The 22,500-nt window shown below is 43.8% G+C and overlaps 1 pseudogene; it reads left to right on the forward strand.

The window, feature by feature from the left end:
- Positions 1–22,500, forward strand: part of LOC127920042 (RNA binding protein fox-1 homolog 1-like) — a 55,917-nt pseudogene that overhangs the window by 4,783 nt on the left and 28,634 nt on the right.

Consider the following 22,500-nt stretch of genomic DNA (forward strand, 5'->3'; position numbering starts at 1 on the left):
GCTAGTAAAATAGATGGTGGTGTAGGAGAAGCCTGCTAGTAAAATAGATGGTGGTGTGAGAGAAGCCTGCTAGTATAATAGATGGTGGTGTAGGAGAAGCCTGCTAGTAAAATAGATGGTGGTGTGAGAGAAGCCTGCTAGTAAAATAGATGGTGGTGTAGGAGAAGCCTGCTAGTAAAATAGGTGGTGGTGTAAGAGAAGCCTGCTAGTAAAATAGATGGTGGTGTGAGAGAAGCCTGCTAGTAAAATAGATGGTGGTGTAAGAGAAGCCTGCTAGTATAATAGATGGTGGTGTGAGAGAAGCCTGCTAGTATAATAGATGGTAGTGTGAGAGAAGCCTGCTAGTAAAATAGATGGTGGTGTAGGAGAAGCCTGCTAGTAAAATAGATGGTGGTGTAGGAGAAGCCTGCTAGTAAAATAGATGGTGGTGTGAGAGAAGCCTGCTAGTAAAATAGATGGTGGTGTAAGAGAAGCCTGCTAGTAAAATAGATGGTGGTGTAAGAGAAGCCTGCTAGTAAAATAGATGGTGGTGTAGGAGAAGCCTGCTAGTATAATAGATGGTGGTGTAAGATAAGCCTGCTAGTATAATAGATGGTAGTGTAAGAGAAGCCTGCTAGTAAAATAGATGGTAGTGTAAGAGAAGCCTGCTAGTATAATAGATGGTAGTGTAAGAGAAGCCTGCTAGTAAAATAGATTGTGGTGTGAGAGAAGCCTGCTAGTAAAATAGATGGTGGTGTAGGAGAAGCCTGCTAGTAAAATAGATGGTGGTGTAGGAGAAGCCTGCTAGTAAAATAGATGGTGGTGTAGGAGAAGCCTGCTAGTAAAATAGATGGTGGTGTAGGAGAAGCCTGCTAGTAAAATAGATGGTGGTGTAGGAGAAGCCTGCTAGTAAAATAGATGGTGGTGTAGGAGAAGCCTGCTAGTAAAATAGATGGTGGTGTAGGAGAAGCCTGCTAGTATAATAGATGGTGATGTGGGAGAAGCCTGCTAGTAAAATAGATGGTGGTGTGAGAGAAGCCTGCTAGTAAAATAGATTGTGGTGTGAGAGAAGCCTGCTAGTATAATAGATGGTGGTGTGAGAGAAGCCTGCTAGTATAATAGATGGTAGTGTAAGAGAAGCCTGCTAGTAAAATAGATGGTGGTGTAGGAGAAGCCTGCTAGTAAAATAGATGGTGGTGTAAGAGAAGCCTGCTAGTAAAATAGATGGTGATGCCGGTTGGCTGACTGGCTTATTGATTGACTGTATTGCTGTCCGACTGACTGATTGGTTAGCTGGCTGGTTTGGCTGGCAAATTAGTTATTGGCTGTCTGACATGCTGGTTGGTTGGTTGACTGGCTGGATGGTTGGTTGACTGGCTGGTTGGTTGACTGGCTGGTTTGTTGGTTGACTGGCTGGTTGACTGGCTGGTTGACTGGATGGTTGGTTGACTGGTTGGTTGGTTGACTGGCTGGTTGACTTACTGACCTGGCTGGCTGGTTGGTTGACTGGCTGGCTGGTTGACTGGCTGGTTGACTGGCTGGTTGGTTGGTTGACTGGCTGGTTGACTTACTGACCTGACTGGCTGGTTGGTTGACTGGCTGGTTGACTGGCTGGTTGACTGGCTGGTTGACTGGCTGGTTGGTTGGTTGACTGGCTGGTTGACTTACTGACCTGACTGGCTGGTTGGTTGACTGGCTGGTTGGTTGACTGGTTGGTTGGTTGACTGGCTGGCTGGTTGACTTACTGACTGGCTCACTGAATGGATGACTGGCTGACTTGCTTTGTATTAATTGTTCAATCTGGTCTGGTACTAACTCTCTCCCCTCTCTCCCTCCTCTCCCCCTGCAGGGTAACCAGGAGGCCCCTCCCCTCCAGACTCCAGGACTCAGCCGTACCCCTCCGCCCAATTTGCCCCCCTCAGAACGGCCTGCCCGCTGAGTTCACCGCCTCACACCCTCACCCTGCGCCCCCCGACTACACAGGACAGCCCCCCGTCAGCGAACACACCCTCAACATGTACCCCACTTCACAGAACCACAGTGAACAGAGTGGACAGGACACCAGGATACAGACCGTCTCAGCCACAGCCACAGTAAGACATCTCTACTTCATTACAACATCTTGGATATATACTGTTACTGGCATACTGTATATTACTGTTATATATTACTGTTATATATTACTATTTTATACAACAGGTGGGTCTAATCCTGAATGCTGATTGGTTAGCACCGGCTAAATCTATAATGTTAAAATGCCCATTTATTCTGTTCCATCTGACTGCGCAATCCACTATCTCATCAGCCCAGCCAGGCAATTTATAAACTTGATCTCCACTATAAAAGTAATCCAGACATTATCTCCCATTTCTTTAAGACTAACATTTAGTTTTCAACAGCGGAGATTTATATCAACCTTGCTGTCTGTCTCTCTGACATTTACAACATTGTTTCAGTATTTAAATTCGATCTCCAGCTATCGCATAGTAATGAACGTGTCGGGAGTCGGGACGAGACCTGCAGGCAGGCAGCACTTCTCAGCCCGTCGAAATCATGAATCAGATGGCATCATTTTTATGGAATAAACCTAAAACAAAGACATGGAAATGGAAAAAGGGGGTAAAACAAAATTAAGTGCTGCTAGTTTACAGTCTTTCCAGCTTCCGCTTGAGGTGGTTGTGTTAGCTGTTGTTGTTGGCTAGCTCCTCTGAACAGCAGTGTCCAGCTTCCTCTTGAAGTGGTTGTGTTAGCTGTTGTTGTTGGCTAGCTCCTCTGAACAACAGTGTCCAGCTTCCTCTTGAAGTGGTTGTGTTAGCTGTTGTTGTTGGCTAGCTCCTCTGAACAACAGTGTCCAGCTTCCTCTTGAAGTGGTTGTGTTAGCTGTTGTTGTTGGCTAGCTCCTCTGAACAACAGTGTCCAGCTTCCTCTTGAAGTGGTTGTGTTAGCTGTTGTTGTTGACCTTCGTCCCAGTCTGAGGTCCTGAAAGCTCTGGAGCAGGTTTTCACCAAGGAACTTTCAGTACTTTGCTCCGTTCATCTTTGTCTCGATCCTAACGAGTCTACCAGTTCCTGCCGCTGAAAAACATCCCCACAGCATGATGTTGCCACCACCATGCTTCACTGTAGGGATGGTGCCAGGTTTCCTCCAGACGTGACACTTGGAATCCAGGCCAAAGAGTACTGGTTTCATCAGACCAGAGGTCTGAGAGTCTTTAGGTGCCTTTTGGCAAACATCAAGCGTACTGTGCTGTGCCTTTTACAGAGGAGTGGCTTCTGTCTGGCCATAAAGGCCTAATTGGTGGAGTGCTGTAGAGATGGTTGTCTTTCTGGAAGGTTCTCCCATCTCCACAGAGTAACTCTGGGGCTCTGTCAGAGTGACCATCGGGTTCTTGGTCACCTCCCTGACCAAGGCCCTTCTCCCCTATTGCACAGTTTGGCTGGGAGGCCAGCTCTGGAAAGGTCTTGGTGGTTCCAAACTTCTTCACTTTAAGAATGACGGAGGCCATTGGGTTCTTGGGGACCTTCAATGTTGCAGACCTTTTTTTGGTACCCTTCCCCAGATCTGTGCCTCGACACAATCCTGTCTTGGAGCTCTAAGGACAATTCCTTCGACCTCATGGCTTGGTTTTTTGCTCTGACATGCACTGTCAACTGTGGTTCCTTTATATAGACAGGTGTGTGCCTTTCCAAATCATGTCCAATCAATTGAATTTACCACAGGTGTTCTCAAATCAAGTAGTAGAAGCATCTCAAGGATGATCAATGAAGTAGTACATTGATCTAAGTGGTGCATTGATCCACCATCGTCCGGGCTTGGCCGGTGTAGGCCGTCATTGTAAATAAGATTTTGTTCTCAACTGACTGTTTTCGTTTGGTCATTATGGGATATTGTGATGTCATTATGGGGTATTGTGATGTCATTATGGGGTATTGTGATGTCATTATGGGGTATTGTGATGTCATTATGGGGTATTGTGATGTCATTATGGGGTATTGTGATGTCATTATGGGGTATTGTGATGTCATTATGAGGTACTGTGTGTAGATAGACAAGTCATTTTATTCATTTAATCCATATTAGAATAAGGAAGGCACCCTATTACTGTTATATAATACTTTTGTATACACCAGATCGTCTCGGCCATAGTAAGGTGTGTGTGTGTGTGTGTGTGTGTGTGTGTGTGTGTGTGTGTGTGTGTGTGTGTGTGTGTGTGTGTGTGTGTGTGTGTGTGTGTGTGTGTGTGTGTGTGTGTGTGTGCGAGTACACTATACCCTTCACAAGACTGCAGAATTGTACCTAGTGTACACTATACCCTTCACAAGGCTGCAGAATTGGACCTAGTGTACACTATACCCTTCACAAGGATGCAGAGTTGGACCTAGTGTACACTATACCCTTCACAAGGATGCAGAATTGTACCTAGTGTACACTATACCCTTCACAAGGATGCAGATTTGGACATAGTGTACACTATACCCTTCACAAGGATGCAGAATTGTACCTAGTGTACACTATACCCTTCACAAGGATGCAGATTTGGACATAGTGTACACTATACCCTTCACAAGGATGCAGAATTGTACCTAGTGATACCCTTCACAAGGATGCAGAATTGTACCTAGTGTACACTATACCCTTCACAAGGATGCAGAATTGTACCTAGTGTACACTATACCCTTCACAAGGATGCAGATTTGGACATAGTGTACACTATACCCTTCACAAGGATGCAGAATTGTACCTAGTGTACACTATACCCTTCACAAGGATGCAGATTTGGACATAGTGTACACTATACCCTTCACAAGGATGCAGAATTGTACCTAGTGTACACTATATCCTTCACAAGGATGCAGATTTGGACATAGTGTACACTATACCCTTCACAGGGCTGCAGAATTGTGCCTAGTGTACACTATACCCTTCACAAGGATGCAGAATTGGACCTAGTGTACACCATACCCTTCACAAGGATGCAGATTTGTACCTAGTGTACACTATACCCTTCACAAGGATGCAGAATTGGACCTAGTGTACACTATACCCTTCACAAGGATGCAGATTTGGACCTAGTGTACACTATACCCTTCACAAGGATGCAGAATTGTACCTAGTGTACACTATAACATTCACAAGGCTGCAGAATTGTACCTAGTGTACACTATACCCTTCACAAGGCTGCAGAATTGTACCTAGTGTACACTATACCCTTCACAAGGATGCAGAATTGGACCTAGTGTACACTATACCCTTCACAAGGATGCAGATTTGTACCTAGTGTACACTATACCCTTCACAATGATGCAGAATTGTACCTAGTGTACACTATACCCTTCACAAGGCTGCAGAATTGTACCTAGTGTACACTATACCCTTCACAAGGCTGCAGAATTGTACCTAGTGTACACTATACCCTTCACAAGGATGCAGAATTGTACCTAGTGTACACTATACCCTTCACAAGGATGCAGAATTGTACCTAGTGTACACTATACCCTTCACAAGGCTGCAGAATTGTACCTAGTGTACACTATACCCTTCACAAGGCTGCAGAATTGTACCTAGTGTACACTATACCCTTCACAAGGCTGCAGAATTGTACCTAGTGTACACTATACCCTTCACAAGGATGCAGATTTGTACCTAGTGTACACTATACCCTTCACAAGGATGCAGATTTGTACCTAGTGTACACTATACCCTTCACAAGGATGCAGAATTGTACCTAGTGTACACTATACCCTTCACAAGGATGCAGATTTGTACCTAGTGTACACTATACCCTTCACAAGGATGCAGAATTGTACCTAGTGTACACTATAACATTCACAAGGCTGCAGAATTGTACCTAGTGTACACTATACCCTTCCCAAGGCTGCAGAATTGTACCTAGTGTACACTATACCCTTCACAAGGATGCAGAATTGGACGTAGTGTACACTATACCCTTCACAAGGATGCAGATTTGTACCTAGTGTACACTATACCCTTCACAAGGATGCAGAATTGTACCTAGTGTACACTATACCCTTCACAAGGCTGCAGAATTGTACCTAGTGTACACTATACCCTTCACAAGGATGCAGATTTGTACCTAGTGTACACTATACCCTTCACAAGGATGCAGAATTGTACCTAGTGTACACTATACCCTTCACAAGGATGCAGATTTGGACATAGTGTACACTATACCCTTCACAGGGCTGGAGAATTGTGCCTAGTGTACACTATACCCTTCACAAGGATGCAGAATTGGACCTAGTGTACACCATACCCTTCACAAGGATGCAGATTTGTACCTAGTGTACACTATACCCTTCACAAGGATGCAGAATTGGACCTAGTGTACACTATACCCTTCACAAGGATGCAGATTTGGACCTAGTGTACACTATACCCTTCACAAGGATGCAGAATTGTACCTAGTGTACACTATAACATTCACAAGGCTGCAGAATTGTACCTAGTGTACACTATACCCTTCACAAGGCTGCAGAATTGTACCTAGTGTACACTATACCCTTCACAAGGCTGCAGAATTGTACCTAGTGTACACTATACCCTTCACAAGGATGCAGAATTGTACCTAGTGTACACTATACCCTTCACAAGGATGCAGATTTGTACCTAGTGTACACTATACCCTTTACAAGGATGCAGAATTGTACCTAGTGTACACTATACCCTTCACAAGGATGCAGAATTGGACCTAGTGTACACTATACCCTTCACAAGGATGCAGATTTGTACCTAGTGTACACTATACCCTTCACAAGGATGCAGAATTGTACCTAGTGTACACTCTACCCTTCACAAGGATGCAGATTTGGACCTAGTGTACACTATACCCTTCACAAGGATGCAGATTTGGACCTAGTGTACACTATACCCTTCACAAGGATGCAGATTTGGACCTAGTGTACACTATACCCTTCACAAGGATGCAGATTTGTACCTAGTGTACACTATACCCTTCACAAGGATGCAGAATTGTACCTAGTGTACACTATACCCCTTCACAAGGATGCAGAATTGGACCTAGTGTACACTATACCCTTCACAAGGATGCAGATTTGGACCTAGTGTACACTATACCCTTCACAAGGATGCAGAATTGTACCTAGTGTACACTATACCATTCACAAGGCTGCAGAATTGTACCTAGTGTACACTATACCCTTCACAAGGCTGCAGAATTGTACCTAGTGTACACTATACCCTTCACAAGGATGCAGAATTGGACCTAGTGTACACTATACCCTTCACAAGGATGCAGATTTGGACCTAGTGTACACTATACCCTTCACAAGGATGCAGAATTGTACCTAGTGTACACTATACCCTTCACAAGGATGCAGATTTGTACCTAGTGTACACTATACCCTTCACAAGGATGCAGATTTGTACCTAGTGTACACTATACCCTTCACAAGGATGCAGAATTGTACCTAGTGTACACTATACCCTTCACAAGGATGCAGAATTGTACCTAGTGTACACTATACCCTTCACAAGGATGCAGAATTGTACCTAGTGTACACTATACCCTTCACAAGGATGCAGAATTGTACCTAGTGTACACTATTCTCCTCAGAGCACCAGGTTATCCGAGGCCTTTACTGCAGGTCTCAAGCTGTGTTCTGATTCGTTGTTTCATTAATAGAATTCATCTGATGTTGAAAGCTGTTTTTTGGAATGCTTCCGTCTAGACACAAACATCCTGTGGTAGTCATTTGATTTATCATCCCTCTCTCTATCATAAATATGGATATTGCCATTCACCCAGAGTGCAATACAATCCAGTATTAGTTTGCATGGTAATGAGAAATATTTTCTCCCTCAAGCACTGAGAAAAAACGTTTAGTTTTTATTTTCTTGTCTTTTTAAAGTTGTTTCATGCATGTGTTATTAGTCTTTAGCTTGGAAGGAGAGAACTAGGAGAAGAGAAGTGATGAAGGAGAACTAGGAGAAGATAAGTGATGAAGGAGAACTAGGAGAAGAGAAGTGATGAAGGAGAGAACTAGGAGAAGATAAGTGATGAAGGAGAGAACTAGGAGAAGATAAGTGATGAAGGAGAGAACTAGGAGAAGAGAAGTGATGAAGGAGAGAACTAGGAGAAGAGAAGTGATGAAGGAGAGAACTAGGAGAAGAGAAGTGATGAAGGAGAGAACTAGGAGAAGAGAAGTGATGAAGGAGAACTAGGAGAAGAGAAGTGATGAAGGAGAACTAGGAGAAGAGAAGTGATGAAGGAGAGAACTAGGAGAAGATAAGTGATGAAGGAGAGAACTAGGAGAAGATAAGTGATGAAGGAGAACTAGGAGAAGAGAAGTGATGAAGGAGAGAACTAGGAGAAGAGAAGTGATGAAGGAGAGAACTAGGAGAAGATAAGTGATGAAGGAGAACTAGGAGAAGAGAAGTGATGAAGGAGAGAACTAGGAGAAGAGAAGTGATGAAGGAGAACTAGGAGAAGATAAGTGATGAAGGAGAGAACTAGGAGAAGAGAAGTGATGAAGGAGAACTAGGAGAAGATAAGTGATGAAGGAGAGAACTAGGAGAAGAGAAGTGATGAAGGAGAGAACTAGGAGAAGATAAGTGATGAAGGAGAGAACTAGGAGAAGATAAGTGATGAAGGAGAGAACTAGGAGAAGATAAGTGATGAAGGAGAGAACTAGGAGAAGATAAGTGATGAAGGAGAGAACTAGGAGAAGATAAGTGATGAAGGAGAGAACTAGGAGAAGATAAGTGATGAAGGAGAGAACTAGGAGAAGATAAGTGATGAAGGAGAACTAGGAGAAGAGAAGTGATGAAGGAGAACTAGGAGAAGAGAAGTGATGAAGGAGAACTAGGAGAAGATAAGTGATGAAGGAGAGAACTAGGAGAAGAGAAGTGATGAAGGAGAACTAGGAGAAGATAAGTGATGAAGGAGAGAACTAGGAGAAGAGAAGTAATGAAGGAGAGAACTAGGAGAAGATAAGTGATGGAGAGAACTAGGAGAAGAGAAGTGATGAAGGAGAGAACTAGGAGAAGATAAGTGATGAAGGAGAACTAGGAGAAGATAAATGATGAAGGAGAACTAGAGAAGATACGTGATGAAGGAGAGAACTAGGAGAAGAGAAGTGATGAAGGAGAGAACTAGGAGAAGATAAGTGATGAAGGAGAACTAGGAGAAGATAAGTGATGAAGGAGAACTAGGAGAAGATAAGTGATGAAGGAGAACTAGGAGAAGAGAAGTGATGAAGGAGAGAACTAGGAGAAGAGAAGTGATGAAGGAGAGAACTAGGAGAAGAGAAGTGATGAAGGAGAGAACTAGGAGAAGAGAAGTGATGAAGGAGAGAACTAGGAGAAGAGAAGTGATGAAGGAGAGAACTAGGAGAAGATAAGTGATGAAGGAGAGAACTAGGAGAAGATAAGTGATGAAGGAGAGAACTAGGAGAAGAGAAGTGATGAAGGAGAGAACTAGGAGAAGAGAAGTAATGAAGGAGAGAACTAGGAGAAGAGAAGTAATGAAGGAGAGAACTAGGAGAAGAGAAGTGATGAAGGAGAGAACTAGGAGCAGAGAAGTGATGAAGGAGAGAACTAGGAGAAGAGAAGTGATGAAGGAGAGAACTAGGAGAAGAGAAGTGATGAAGAGAGGGGAGAGGTAGATTGAATGAGATAACTAGGAGAAGAGAAGTGATGAAGGAGAGAACTAGGAGCAGAGAAGTGATGAAGGAGAGAACTAGGAGAAGAGAAGTGATGAAGGAGAGAACTAGGAGAAGAGAAGTGATGAAGAGAGGGGAGAGGTAGATTGAATGAGATAACTAGGAGAAGAGAAGTAATGAAGGAGAGAACTAGGAGAAGAGAAGTAATGAAGGAGATAACTAGGAGAAGAGAAGTGATGAAGGAGAGAACTAGGAGCAGAGAAGTAATGAAGGAGAGAACTAGGAGAAGAGAAGTAATGAAGGAGAGAACTAGGAGAAGAGAAGTGATGAAGGAGAGAACTAGGAGCAGAGAAGTGATGAAGGAGTGAACTAGGAGAAGTGATGAAGGAGAGCACTAGGGAGAAGAGAAGTGATGAAGGAGAGAACTAGGAGAAGAGAAGTGATGAAGGAGAGAACTAGGAGAAGAGAAGTGATGAAGGAGAGAACTAGGAGAAGAGAAGTAATGAAGGAGAGAACTAGGAGAAGAGAAGTGATGAAGGAGAGAACTAGGAGCAGAGAAGTGATGAAGGAGAGAACTAGGAGAAGTGATGAAGGAGAAAACTAGGAGAAGAGAAGTGATGGAGAGAACTAGGAGAAGAGAAGTGATGAAGGAGAGAACTAGGAGAAGAGAAGTGATGAAGGAGAGAACTAGGAGAAGAGAAGTGATGAAGGAGAGAACTAGGAGAAGAGAAGTAATGAAGGAGAGAACTAGGAGAAGAGAAGTGATGAAGGCTAGAGGGGAGACGGAGAGAGACGGAAGAGGGGAGAGGAAGAGAGAAGGAGAGAACTAGGAGAAGAGAAGTAATGAAGGAGAGAACTAGGAGAAGAGAAGTAATGAAGGAGAGAACTAGGAGAAGAGAAGTGATGAAGGCTAGAGGGAGACGGAGAGAGACGGAAAGAGGGAGAAGGAGAGAGCGCAGAGTGAGAGAGACTGAGAGAGGGGAGAAGGAGAGAGAGGAGAGAGGGGAAAAGGAGAGATGAGAGAGACGGAATCAGAGGATTTGAGAGAGACAGGGAGAGGAAGAGAGAAGGAGAGAGGGAGAGAGAAGGAGAGAGGGGAGGAGAGGGGAGAAGGAGAGAGGGGAGACGGAGAGAGGGGAGGAGAGGGGAGAAGGAGAGAGGGGAGACGGAGAGAGGGGAGGAGAGGGGAGAAAGAGAGAGGGGAGGAGAGGGGAGAAGGAGAGAGGGGAGAAGGGGAGAGGGGAGATGGAGAGAGGGGAGGAGAGGGGAGAAGGAGAGAGGGGAGGAGAGGGGAGAAGGAGAGAGGGAGACAGAGAGAGGGGAGGAGAGGGGAGAAGGGAGAAGGAGAGAGGGGATAAGGAGAGAGGGGAGAAGGAGAGAGGGGAGAAGGAGAGAGAGGGAGACGGAGAGAGGGGAGGAGAGGGGAGAAGGAGAGAGGGGAGAAGGAGAGGGGAGACGGAGAGAGAGGGGGAGAAGGAGAGAGGGGAGGAGAGGGAGAAGGAGAGAGGGGAGAAGGAGAGAGTGTGTAGCATCACACTTCTCATAACTCTAGTTATGGAAAGACACAGAGCAGGAAAATGAGTTGTACATCTGGAAAACCGCTCCCTCTCCTTTCCCCCTCAAACTCTCATTACCCCGCCCCGCGTCTGTCTTTATTTCTCTCTCCGTCTTACACTTAATCAACCCTCTCCTTTCCCTGTTTCTTTAGTCCGCTTTCCCACTCTGTCTTTCTCTATCCCACTCACCCCTCTCTCTTTCTCTCGCCGCTCTATAGTCTGAGTCTATATGTTGAGGCACGAGGCAAGAGAGAGCGCGAGAGACGGAGAGATAGAGAGAGAGGTGGGGAGTAGAGAGAGAGATAGAGACAGAGAGAGAGGTGGGGGAGTAGAGAGAGAGATAGAGACAGAGAGAGAGGTGGGGGGAGTAGAGAGAGAGAGAGAGCGAGAGACAGAGAGAGAGGTGGGGGGAGTAGAGAGAGAGAGAGAGAGGTGGGGGAGAGAGAGAGAGAGAGCGAGGTGGGGGAGTAGAGAGAGATTACCTCATCTGGCTGGCCTGTTTATAGAGTGACGTCATCCCCCACTCCACTGTCTGCTCTCTGTTAAAGAAGCGAGAGAGAGAAAGAGAGAGAGAGAGAGAGAGACTGAGACAGAAAGAGAGAGACTGAGAGAGTGAGACAGAGAGAGAGAGAGCGAGAGAGCGACTGACTGAAAGAGTGAGACTGAGAGAGAGAGAGAGAGAGAGAGAGAGAGAGAGAGAGAGAGAGAGAGAGAGAGAGAGAGAGAGAGAGAGAGAGAGAGAGAGAGAGAGAGAGAGAGAGAGAGAGAGAGAGAGAGAGAGAGAGAGAGAGAGAGAGAGAGAATGCCATCACACCTGGAGGTAACAGCATCCCCTCCCCAATATGCCCCCTAGACACAACCACCTACCTGGAGGTAACAGCATCCCCTCCCCAATATGCCCCCTAGACACAACCACCTACCTGGAGGTAACAGCATCCCCTCCCCAATATGCCCCCTAGACACAACCACCTACCTGGAGGTAACAGCATCCCCTCCCCAATATGCCCCCTAGACACAACCACCTACCTGGAGGTAACAGCATCCCCTCTCCAATATGCCCCCTAGACACAACCACCTACCTGGAGGTAACAGCATCCCTCCCCAATATGCCCCCTAGACACAACCACCTACCTGGAGGTAACAGCATCCCCTCCCCAATATGCCCCTAGACACAACCACCTACCTGGAGGTAACAGCATCCCCTCCCCAATATGCCCCCTAGACACAACCACCTACCTGGAGGTAACAGCATCCCCTCCCCAATATGCCCCCTAGACACAACCACCTACCTGGAGGTAACAGCATCCCCTCCCCAATATGCCTCCCTAGACACAACCACCTATAGCTCTGTTACATCCTGGGTATGTACATAGTCAATGATAGGCTTCGAGGGGACTCCTATGGTAGGTACACCTATAGCTCTGTTACATCCTGGGTATGTACATAGTCAATGATAGGCTTCAAGGGGACTCTATAGTAGGTACACCTATAGCTCTGTTACATCCTGGGTATGTACATAGTCAATGATAGGCTTCAAGGGGACTCCTATAGTAGGTACACCTATAGCTCTGTTAGACACTGGGTATGTACATAGTCAATGATAGGCTTCAAGGGGACTCCTATGGTAGGTACACCTATAGCTCTGTTACATCCTGGGGTATGTACATAGTCAATGATAGGCTTCAAGGGGACTCCTATAGTAGGTACACCTATAGCTCTGTTAGACACTGGTTATGTACATAGTCAATGATAGGCTTCAAGGGGACTCCTATGGTAGGTACACCTATAGCTCTGTTACATCCTGGGTATGTACATAGTCAATGATAGGCTTCAAGGGGACTCCTATAGTAGGTACACCTATAGCTCTGTTAGACACTGGGTATGTACATAGTCAATGATAGGCTTCGAGGGGACTCCTATAGTAGGTACACCTATAGCTCTGTTAGACACTGGGTATGTACATAGTCAATGATAGGCTTCGAGGGGACTCTATAGTAGGTACACCTATAGCTCTGTTAGACACTGGGTATGTACATAGTCAATGATAGGCTTCGAGGGGACTCCTATAGTAGGTACACCTATAGCTCTGTTAGACACTGGGTATGTACATAGTCAATGATAGGCTTCGAGGGGACTCCTATAGTAGGTACACCTATAGCTCTGTTAGACACTGGGTATGTACATAGTCAATGATAGGCTTCAAGGGGACTCCTATAGTAGGTACACCTATAGCTCTGTTAGACACTGGGTATGTATATAGTTAATGATAGGCTTCAAGGGGACTCCTATAGTTGGTACACCTATAGCTCTGTTAGACACTGGGTATGTATATAGTCAATGATAGTTCTCTCCAGTCATCAGTGTCTGTTTCTCTCTCTCTCTCTCTGCCCCTCCCTCCCTAGAGTCTCAGTTCTCTCCAGTCATCAGTGTCTGTTTCTCTCTCCCTCCTTCCCTCCTTCCCTCCTTCCCTCCTTCCCTAAAGTCTCAGTTCTCTCCAGTCATCAGTGTCTGTTTCTCTCTCTCTCGCCACCCCTCCCTCCCTCCCTCCCTCCCTCCCTCCCTCCCTCCCTCCCTCCCTCCCTCCCTCCCTCCCTCCCTCCCTCCATAGAGTCTCAGTTCTCTCCAGTCATTAGTGTCCGTCTCCCTCCCTCCCTCCCTCCCTCCCTCCCTCCCTCCCTCCCTCCCTCCCTCCCTAGAGTCTCAGTTCTCTCCAGTCATCAGTGTCCGTCTCTCTCTCCCTCCCTCCCTCCCTCCTTCCCTAGAGTCTCAGTTCTCTCCAGTCATCAGTGTCTGTTTCTCTCTCTCTCCGCCCCCCCCTCCTTCCCTAGTGTCAGTTTTCTCCAGTCATCAGTGTCCGTCTCTCCCTCCCTCCCTCCCCACCTCCCTCCCTCCTCACCTCCTTCCCTCCCTAGAGTCTCAGTTCTCTCCAGTCATCAGTGTCCCTCCCTCCCTCCTCCCTCCCCTCCCTCCCTCCCTCCCTCCCTCCCTCCTTCACTAGAGTCTCAGTTCTCTCCAGTCATCAGTGTCTGTTTCTCACTCTCTCCCTCCGTCCCGTCTCTCTCTCTCCGCCCCTCCCTCCCTCCCTAAAGTCTCAGTTCTCTCCAGTCATCAGTGTCTGTTTCTCTCTCTCTCCTTTCATTCCTTCTCTCCAGCAATATGTCAAAAACACGTCTCTCTTCTCCCCCTCTGACTATTAGATGAAACTTCTGATGCTGCAGAAAAAGACCAGATATATAGTTATCTTTGTTTTATTTCCTGGTTTGAAGTGTAGGCGTCCACTGCCTGTACAATTAATGTTCCACAGATGGCACACGCTGCTGCGTACGTGTGTGTGTGTGTGTGTGCGTGTGTGTGTGCGTGCGTGCGTGCATGCGTGTGTGTGTATGTGTGTGTGTGTGTGTGTGTGTGTGTGTGTGTGTGTGTGTGTGTGTGTGTGTGTGTGTGTGTGTGTGTGTGTGTGTGTGTGTGTGTGTGTGTGTGTGTGTGTGTGTGTGTGTGGCAGCAGCCTGTCAGCCTTATGCTTCCTCCCCTGTAAACACACAGTATTCTGAGCCCAGAGTTGAGGAATGGAAGTATTCTCTTTCTGTAACTGGGTTAGAGCGTGAAGCCGACTGTACTGTGTGTGTGTGATATTTGTTCCTTATGGTTTCAGCATCTGAGAGGACTGGGTCTGTCTCTATAGGATATATAGACAGTAGAGGACTGGGTCTGTCTCTATATGATATATAGACAGTAGAGGACTGGGTCTATCTCTATAGGATATATAGACAGTAGAGGACTGGGTATATATGATATATAGACAGTAGAGGACTGGGTCTATAGGATATATAGACAGTAGAGGACTGGGTCTGTCTCTATAGGATATATAGACAGTAGAGGACTGGGTCTATAGGATATATAGACAGTAGAGGACTGGGTCTATAGGATATATAGACAGTAGAGGACTGGGTCTGTCTCTATAGGATATATAGACAGTAGAGGACTGGGTCTATAGGATATATAGACAGTAGAGGACTGGGTCTGTCTCTATAGGATATATAGACAGTAGAGGACTGGGTCTGTCTCTATAGGATATATAGACAGTAGAGGACTGGGTCTATAGGATATATAGACAGTAGATGACTGGGTCTGTCTCTATGGGATATATAGACAGTAGAGGACTGGGTCTGTCTCTATAGGATATATAGACAGTAGAGGACTGGGTCTGTCTCTATAGGATATATAGACAGTAGAGGACTGGGTCTATAGGATATATAGACAGTAGAGGACTGGGTCTGTCTCTATAGGATATATAGACAGTAGAGGACTGGGTCTGTCTCTATATGATATATAGACAGTAGAGGACTGGGTCCTCAAGGTGTTTTTCACATATCTATCGACGATAAAATCCTTCGTGGCAGTTGACTTTCTCTTCTGAAGAAATGGAATGCGCATGGACCTACAGATTACGCAATAATTTCGACACAGGACACCGGGCGGGACACCAGGTAAATGTAGTCTCTTATGGTCAATCTTCCAAAGATATGCCTACAAACACGTCATAATGCTGCAGACACCTCGGGGAATAGACAGAAAGGGCAGGCTCATTCCTGGCGCATTGACAGCCATATAAGGAGACATTGGAACACAGCGCCTTCAGAATCTGGGGCATTTCCAGTATGAAACTTCATCTTGGTTTCGCCTGTAGCATTAGTTCTGGGGCACTCACAGATAATATCTTTGCAGTTTTGGAAACGTCAGAGTTTTGTCTTTCCAAGGCTGTCAATTCCATGCATCGTCGAGCATCTTTTCGTGACAAAATATCTTGTTTAAAATGGGAACGTTTTTATCCAAAAATTCAAAGAGCGCCCCTATCTCGAAGAGGTTAAGAACAAATTCTTATTTTCAATGACGGCCTAGGAACAGTGGGTTAGTTGCCTGTTCAGGGGCAGAGCGACAGATTTGTACCTTGTCAGCTCTGGGATTCGAACTTGCAACCTTTCAGTTACTAGTCCAACGCTCTAACCACTAGGCTACCCTGACACGGTACACAAAAAGGGTTCCAAAAGGGTTATTCAGCTGGAGAGGTAGAACCCTTTTGATTCCAGGAAGTACACTTTTGTGGTTTTAGGGTAAAGGTTCTATCTGGAACCAAAAGTGTTCTTCCTGGAACCAAAAGAGTTCTACCAGTAACAAAAAATGGTTCTTCAAAAGGTTCTCCTATGGGGACATCTGAAGAACCCTTTGAGGTTCTAGATAGCACCTTCTTGTTCTAAGTGTGTAGGGAAAAGACTTAGCTGTTCTGAGGTCTGAGGCAGGTGGTCAATAACCAACATTGTCTGTTTCTCCCTCCCTCCCTCCCTCCCTCCTCCCCTCCCTCCCTCCCTCCCCTCCCTCCCTCCCTCCCTCCCTCCCTCCCCCCAGCAGACAGAGGAGGTGTCTCAGACAGACAGTCAGCAGCAGAGCCAGTCGTCTGACAGTTGTAACAGTAAGACTCAGCCCAAGCGTCTCCATGTCTCCAACATACCCTTCAGATTCAGGGACCCAGACCTCAGGCAAATGTTTGGCGTGAGTATTACACTACAATTACTGATGTTATCTCCCATAAGTGCTCCTCCATGCTACTCCATGCTAAATGCTACTCCATGTGCTGTACCACTGAACAATCCTGCATTAAAGAATGTCATTGACTCTGGCTTTGTTTTCTGTCTTTCCTTCCAGCAATTTGGTCAAATCTTAGACGTTGAAATCATTTTTAACGAGCGGGGCTCTAAGGTAGGTGACGCGTTGTGTTTCTCTTCTGCATAGTAGTTGTTAGAGGAAGCTAGAGGTTAGAGATGTGTGTTAGAGGAAGCTAGAGGTTAGAGATGTGTGTTAGAGGAAGCTAGAGGTTAGAGATGTGTGTTAGAGGAAGCTAGAGGTTAGAGATGTGTGTTAGAGGAAGCTAGAGGTTAGAGATGTGTTAGAGGAAGCTAGAGGTTAGAGTTGTGTTTTAGAGGAAGCTAGAGGTTAGAGATGTGTTAGAGGAAGCTAGAGGTTAGAGATGTGTTAGAGGAAGCTAGAGGTTAGAGATGTATTAGAGGAAGCTAGAGGTTAGAGTTGTGTTTTAGAGGAAGCTAGAGGTTAGAGATGTGTTAGAGGAAGCTAGAGGTTAGAGATGTGTGTTAGAGGAAGCTAGAGGTTATAGATGTGTTAGAGGAAGCTAGAGGTTAGAGATGTGTTTTAGAGGAAGCTAGAGGTTAGAGATGTGTGTTAGAGGAAGCTAGAGTATAGAGATGTATTAGAGGAAGCTAGGAGGTTAGAGATGTGTGTTAGAGGAAGCTAGAGGTTAGAGATGTGTTAGAGGAAGCTAGAGGTTAGAGATGATGTGTGTTAGAGGAAGCTAGAGGTTAGAGATGTGTTAGAGGAAGCTAGAGGTTAGAGATGTGTTTTAGAGGGAGCTAGAGGTTAGAGATGTGTTTTAGAGGAAGCTAGAGGTTATAGATGTGTTAGTGGAAGCTAGAGGTTAGAGATGTGTTAGAGGAAGCTAGAGGTTAGAGATGTGTGTTAGAGGAAGCTAGAGGTTAGAGATGTGTTAGAGGAAGCTAGTGGTTAGAGATGTGTTAGAGGAAGCTAGAGGTTATAGATGTGTTAGAGGATGCTAGAGGTTAGAGATGTGTTAGAGGAAGCTAGAGGTTAGAGATGTGTGTTAGAGGAAGCTAGTGGTTAGAGATGTGTGTTAGAGGAAGCTAGTGGTTAGAGATGTGTTTTAGAGGAAGCTAGAGGTTAGAGATGTGTTTTAGAGGGAGCTAGAGGTTAGAGATATGTGTTAGAGGAAGCTAGTGGTTAGAGATGTGTTTTAGAGGAAGCTAGAGGTTAGAGATGTGTTTTAGAGGAAGCTAGAGGTTATAGATGTGTTAGAAGATGCTAGAGGTTAGAGATGTGTTTTAGAGGAAGCTAGAGGTTAGAGATGTGTGTTAGAGGAAGCTAGAGGTTAGAGATGTGTGTTAGAGGAAGCTAGAGGTTAGAGATGTGTTAGAGGAAGCTAGAGGTTAGAGATGTGTTAGAGGAAGCTAGAGGTTAGAGATGTGTTAGAGGAAGCTAGAGGTTAGAGATGTGTGTTAGAGGAAGCTCAAGGTTATAGATGTGATAGAGGATGCTAGAGGTTAGAGATGTGTTAGAGGAAGCTAGAGGTTATAGATGTGTTAGAGGAAGCTAGAGGTTAGAGATGTGTGTTAGAGGAAGCTAGAGGTTAGAGATGTGTTAGAGGAAGCTAGAGGTTAGAGATGTGTTTTAGAGGAAGCTAGAGGTTAGAGATGTGTTAGAGGATGCTAGTGGTTAGAGATGTGTTTTAGAGGAAGCTAGAGGTTAGAGATGTGTTAGAGGAAGCTAGAGGTTAGAGATGTGTGTTAGAGGAAGCTCGAGGTTATAGATGTGTTAGAGGATGCTAGAGGTTAGAGATGTGTGTTAGAGGAAGCTCGAGGTTATAGATGTGTTAGAGGAAGCTAGTGGTTAGAGATGTGTTTTAGAGGACGCTAGAGGTTAGAGATGTGTTTTAGAGGAGGCTAGAGGTTAGAGATGTGTGTTAGAGGAGAGAAGATAAGGAAAACGTTTTGAAGCAGAGGGGGTTCCTGCCTGAAGCTGGCCTATAATAGTGTGCTTCATCTTTTTACATTTCAACATGTTTTTCTCCTTTTATTCTAGTGAACAACAGCCCAGGCTGTTTTCTGTACTGACTGGAGTAATGACAGTAATAATATGAATAATGATTATAAACACATGAATAACATGCGTTATTCTAGTGAACAACAGCCCAGGCTGTTTTCTGTACTGACTGGAGTAATGACAGTAATAATATGAATAATGATTATAAACACATGAATAACATGCATGTTGTTCTCTCCCTCTCCATCCTGCATGCAGGGTTTTGGGTTCGTAACTTTCGAGCATAGTGCGGACGCTGACAGGGCGCGAGACAAATTACACGGCACGGTCGTAGAAGGTCGTAAAATAGAGGTGCATGTTACAAATACTTCCTCCTTTACCTCCTCCTCTTCCTCCTTTACCTCCTCCTCTTCCTCTTTGTCAGTGTGTGTGTGTGTGTGTGAATGTGTGTGTGCATAATGTCTGCTTCACTCCCTCCATTCCACCCTGTCCCACGCGTCACCTGTCTCTCCACCTGCGTCATCACCTCCTCCCTGTCTCCTCCACCTAACCCATTTATACAGGTTTAGGTTTTACCAGGCTTTGCTTCATTTTTTTCATCACCTCCCTCCCTGAACTTCCTAGTTTACATACATTTGTCATTCATACAACTAGACAGCCCCTATGTTGATTTATTGTCAGGTTTTGTTCATACCCATTGCATACGTCTACAGGTTTACTGTTGTATATTTACCAGGCTTTGCTTCATTTTGTTATGACCTCATTTATTTTCAAAAAGATTTGTTCAGTTGGAAGTTTGTTGTGACGTACATACAGTTGAAGTCATTAGAAAGTTTACATACACTTAGGTTGGAGTCATTAAAACTAGTTTACATACACTTAGGTTGGAGTCATTAAAACTAGTTTACATACACTTAGGTTGGAGTCATTAGAACTAGTTTTACATACACTTAGGTTGGAGTCATTAGAACTAGTTTACATACACTTAGGTTGGAGTCATTAGAACTAGTTTACATACACTTAGGTTGAGTCATTAGAACTAGTTTACATACACTGAGGTTGGAGTCATTAGAACCAGTTTACATACACTTAGGTTGGAGTCATTAAAACTAGTTTACATACACTTAGGTTGGAGTCATTAAAACTAGTTTACATACACTTAGTCATTAAAACTAGTTGGAGTCATTAAAACTAGTTTACATACACTTAGGTTGGAGTCATTAGTTTACATACACTTAGGTTGGAGTCATTACAACTAGTTTACATACACTTAGGTTGGAGTCATTAAAACTAGTTTACATACACTTAGGTTGGAGTCATTAGAACTAGTTTACATACACTTAGGTTGGAGTCATTAAAACTAGTTTACATACACTTAGGTTGGAGTCATTAAAACTAGTTTACATACACTTAGGTTGGAGTTTACATCATTAGGTTGGAGTCATTAGAACTAGTTTACATACACTTAGGTTGGAGTCATTAGAACTAGTTTACATACACTTAGGTTGGAGTCATTAGAACTAGTTTACATACACTTAGGTTGGAGTCATTAAAACTAGTTTACATACACTTAGGTTGGAGTCATTAGAACTAGTTTACATACACTTAGGTTGGAGTCATTAGTTTACATACAAGTCATTAGAACTAGTTTACATACACTTAGGTTGGAGTCATTATAAACTAGTTTACATCCACTTAGGTTGGAGTCATTACAACTAGTTTACATACACTTAGGTTGGAGTCATTTTAACTAGTTTACATACACTTAGGTTGGAGTCATTAAAACTAGTTTACATACACTTAGGTTGGAGTCATTAAAACTAGTTTACATACACTTAGGTTGGGAGAGTCATTAGTCATTACAACTAGTTTACATACACTTAGGTTGGAGTCATTAGAACTAGTTTACATACACACTTAGGTTGGAGTCATTAGAACTAGTTTACATACACTTAGGTTGAGAGTCATTAGTCATTAAAACTAGTTTACATACACTTAGGTTGGAGTCATTAGAACTAGTTTACATACACTTAGGTTGGAGTCATTAGAACTAGTTTACATACACTTAGGTTGGAGTCATTAGAACTAGTTTACATACACTTAGGTTGGAGTCATTAGAACTAGTTTACATACACTTAGGTTGGGTCATTAAAACTAGTTTACATACACTTAGGTTGAGTCATTAAACTAGTTTACATACACTTAGGTTGGAGTCATTAGAACTAGTTTACATACACTTAGGTTGGAGTCATTAAAACTAGTTTACATACACTTAGGTTGGAGTCATTAAAACTAGTTTACATACACTTAGGTTGGAGTCATTAGAACTAGTTTACATACACTTAGGTTGGAGTCATTAAAACTAGTTTACATACACTTAGGTTGAGTCATTAAAACTAGTTTACATACACTAGTTTTAGGTTGAGTCATTAGAACTAGTTTACATACACTGAGGTTGAGTCATTAAACTAGTTTACATACACTTAGGTTGGAGTCATTAAAACTAGTTTACATACACTTAGGTTGGAGTCATTACAACTAGTTTACATACACTTAGGTTGGAGTCATTACAACTAGTTTACATACACTTAGGTTGGAGTCATTACAACTAGTTTAAAACAGTTTACACACTTAGGTTGGAGTCATTACAACTAGTTTACATACACTTAGGTTGAGTCATTACAACTAGTTTACATACATTAGGTTGGAGTCATTAAAACTAGTTTACATACACTTAGGTTGGAGTCATTACAACTAGTTTACATACACTTAGGTTGGAGTCATTAAAACTAGTTTACATACACTTAGGTTGGAGTCATTAAAACTAGTTTACATACACTTAGGTTGGAGTCATTAGAACTAGTTTACATACACTTAGGTTGGAGTCATTAAAACTAGTTTACATACACTTAGGTTGGAGTCATTAAAACATTAAAACTAGTTTACTAGTTGACATACACTTAGGTTGGAGTCATTACAACTAGTTTACATACACTTAGGTTGGAGTCATTACAACTAGTTTACATACACTTAGGTTGGAGTCATTATATCTAGTTTACATACACTTAGGTTGGAGTCATTATATCTAGTTTACATCCACTTAGGTTGGAGTCATTACATACACTTAGTTTACATACACATACACTTAGGTTGGAGTCATTACAACTAGTTTACATACACTTAGGTTGGAGTCATTATATCTAGTTTACATACACTTAGGTTGGAGTCATTAAAACTCGTTTTTCAACGACTCCACAAATGTATTGTTAACTAACTATAGTTTTGGCAAATCGGTTAGGACGTCTACTTTGTGCATGACACAAGTCATTTCTCCAACAATTGTTTACAGACAGATTATTTCACTTATAATTCATTGTATCACAATTCCAGTGGGTCAGAAGTTTACATACACTAAGTTGACTGTGCCTTTAAACAGCTTGGAAAATACCAGAAAATTATGTCATGGCTTTAGAAGCTTCTGATAGGCTAATTGACATAATTTGAGTCAATTGGAGGTGTACCTGTGGATGTATTTCAAGGCCTACCTTCAAACTCAGTGCCTCTTTGCCTGACATCATGGGAAAATCAAAAGAAATCAGCCAAGACCTCAGAAAAAAATGGTATAACTCCACTAGTCTGGTTCATCCTTCGGAGTCATTTCCAAATGCCTGCGGTACCACGTTCAGCTGTACAAACAATAG

The sequence above is a fragment of the Oncorhynchus keta genome, unplaced genomic scaffold (genome assembly GCF_023373465.1).
Source record: "Oncorhynchus keta strain PuntledgeMale-10-30-2019 unplaced genomic scaffold, Oket_V2 Un_contig_1817_pilon_pilon, whole genome shotgun sequence".
NCBI lineage: Eukaryota > Metazoa > Chordata > Actinopteri > Salmoniformes > Salmonidae > Oncorhynchus > Oncorhynchus keta.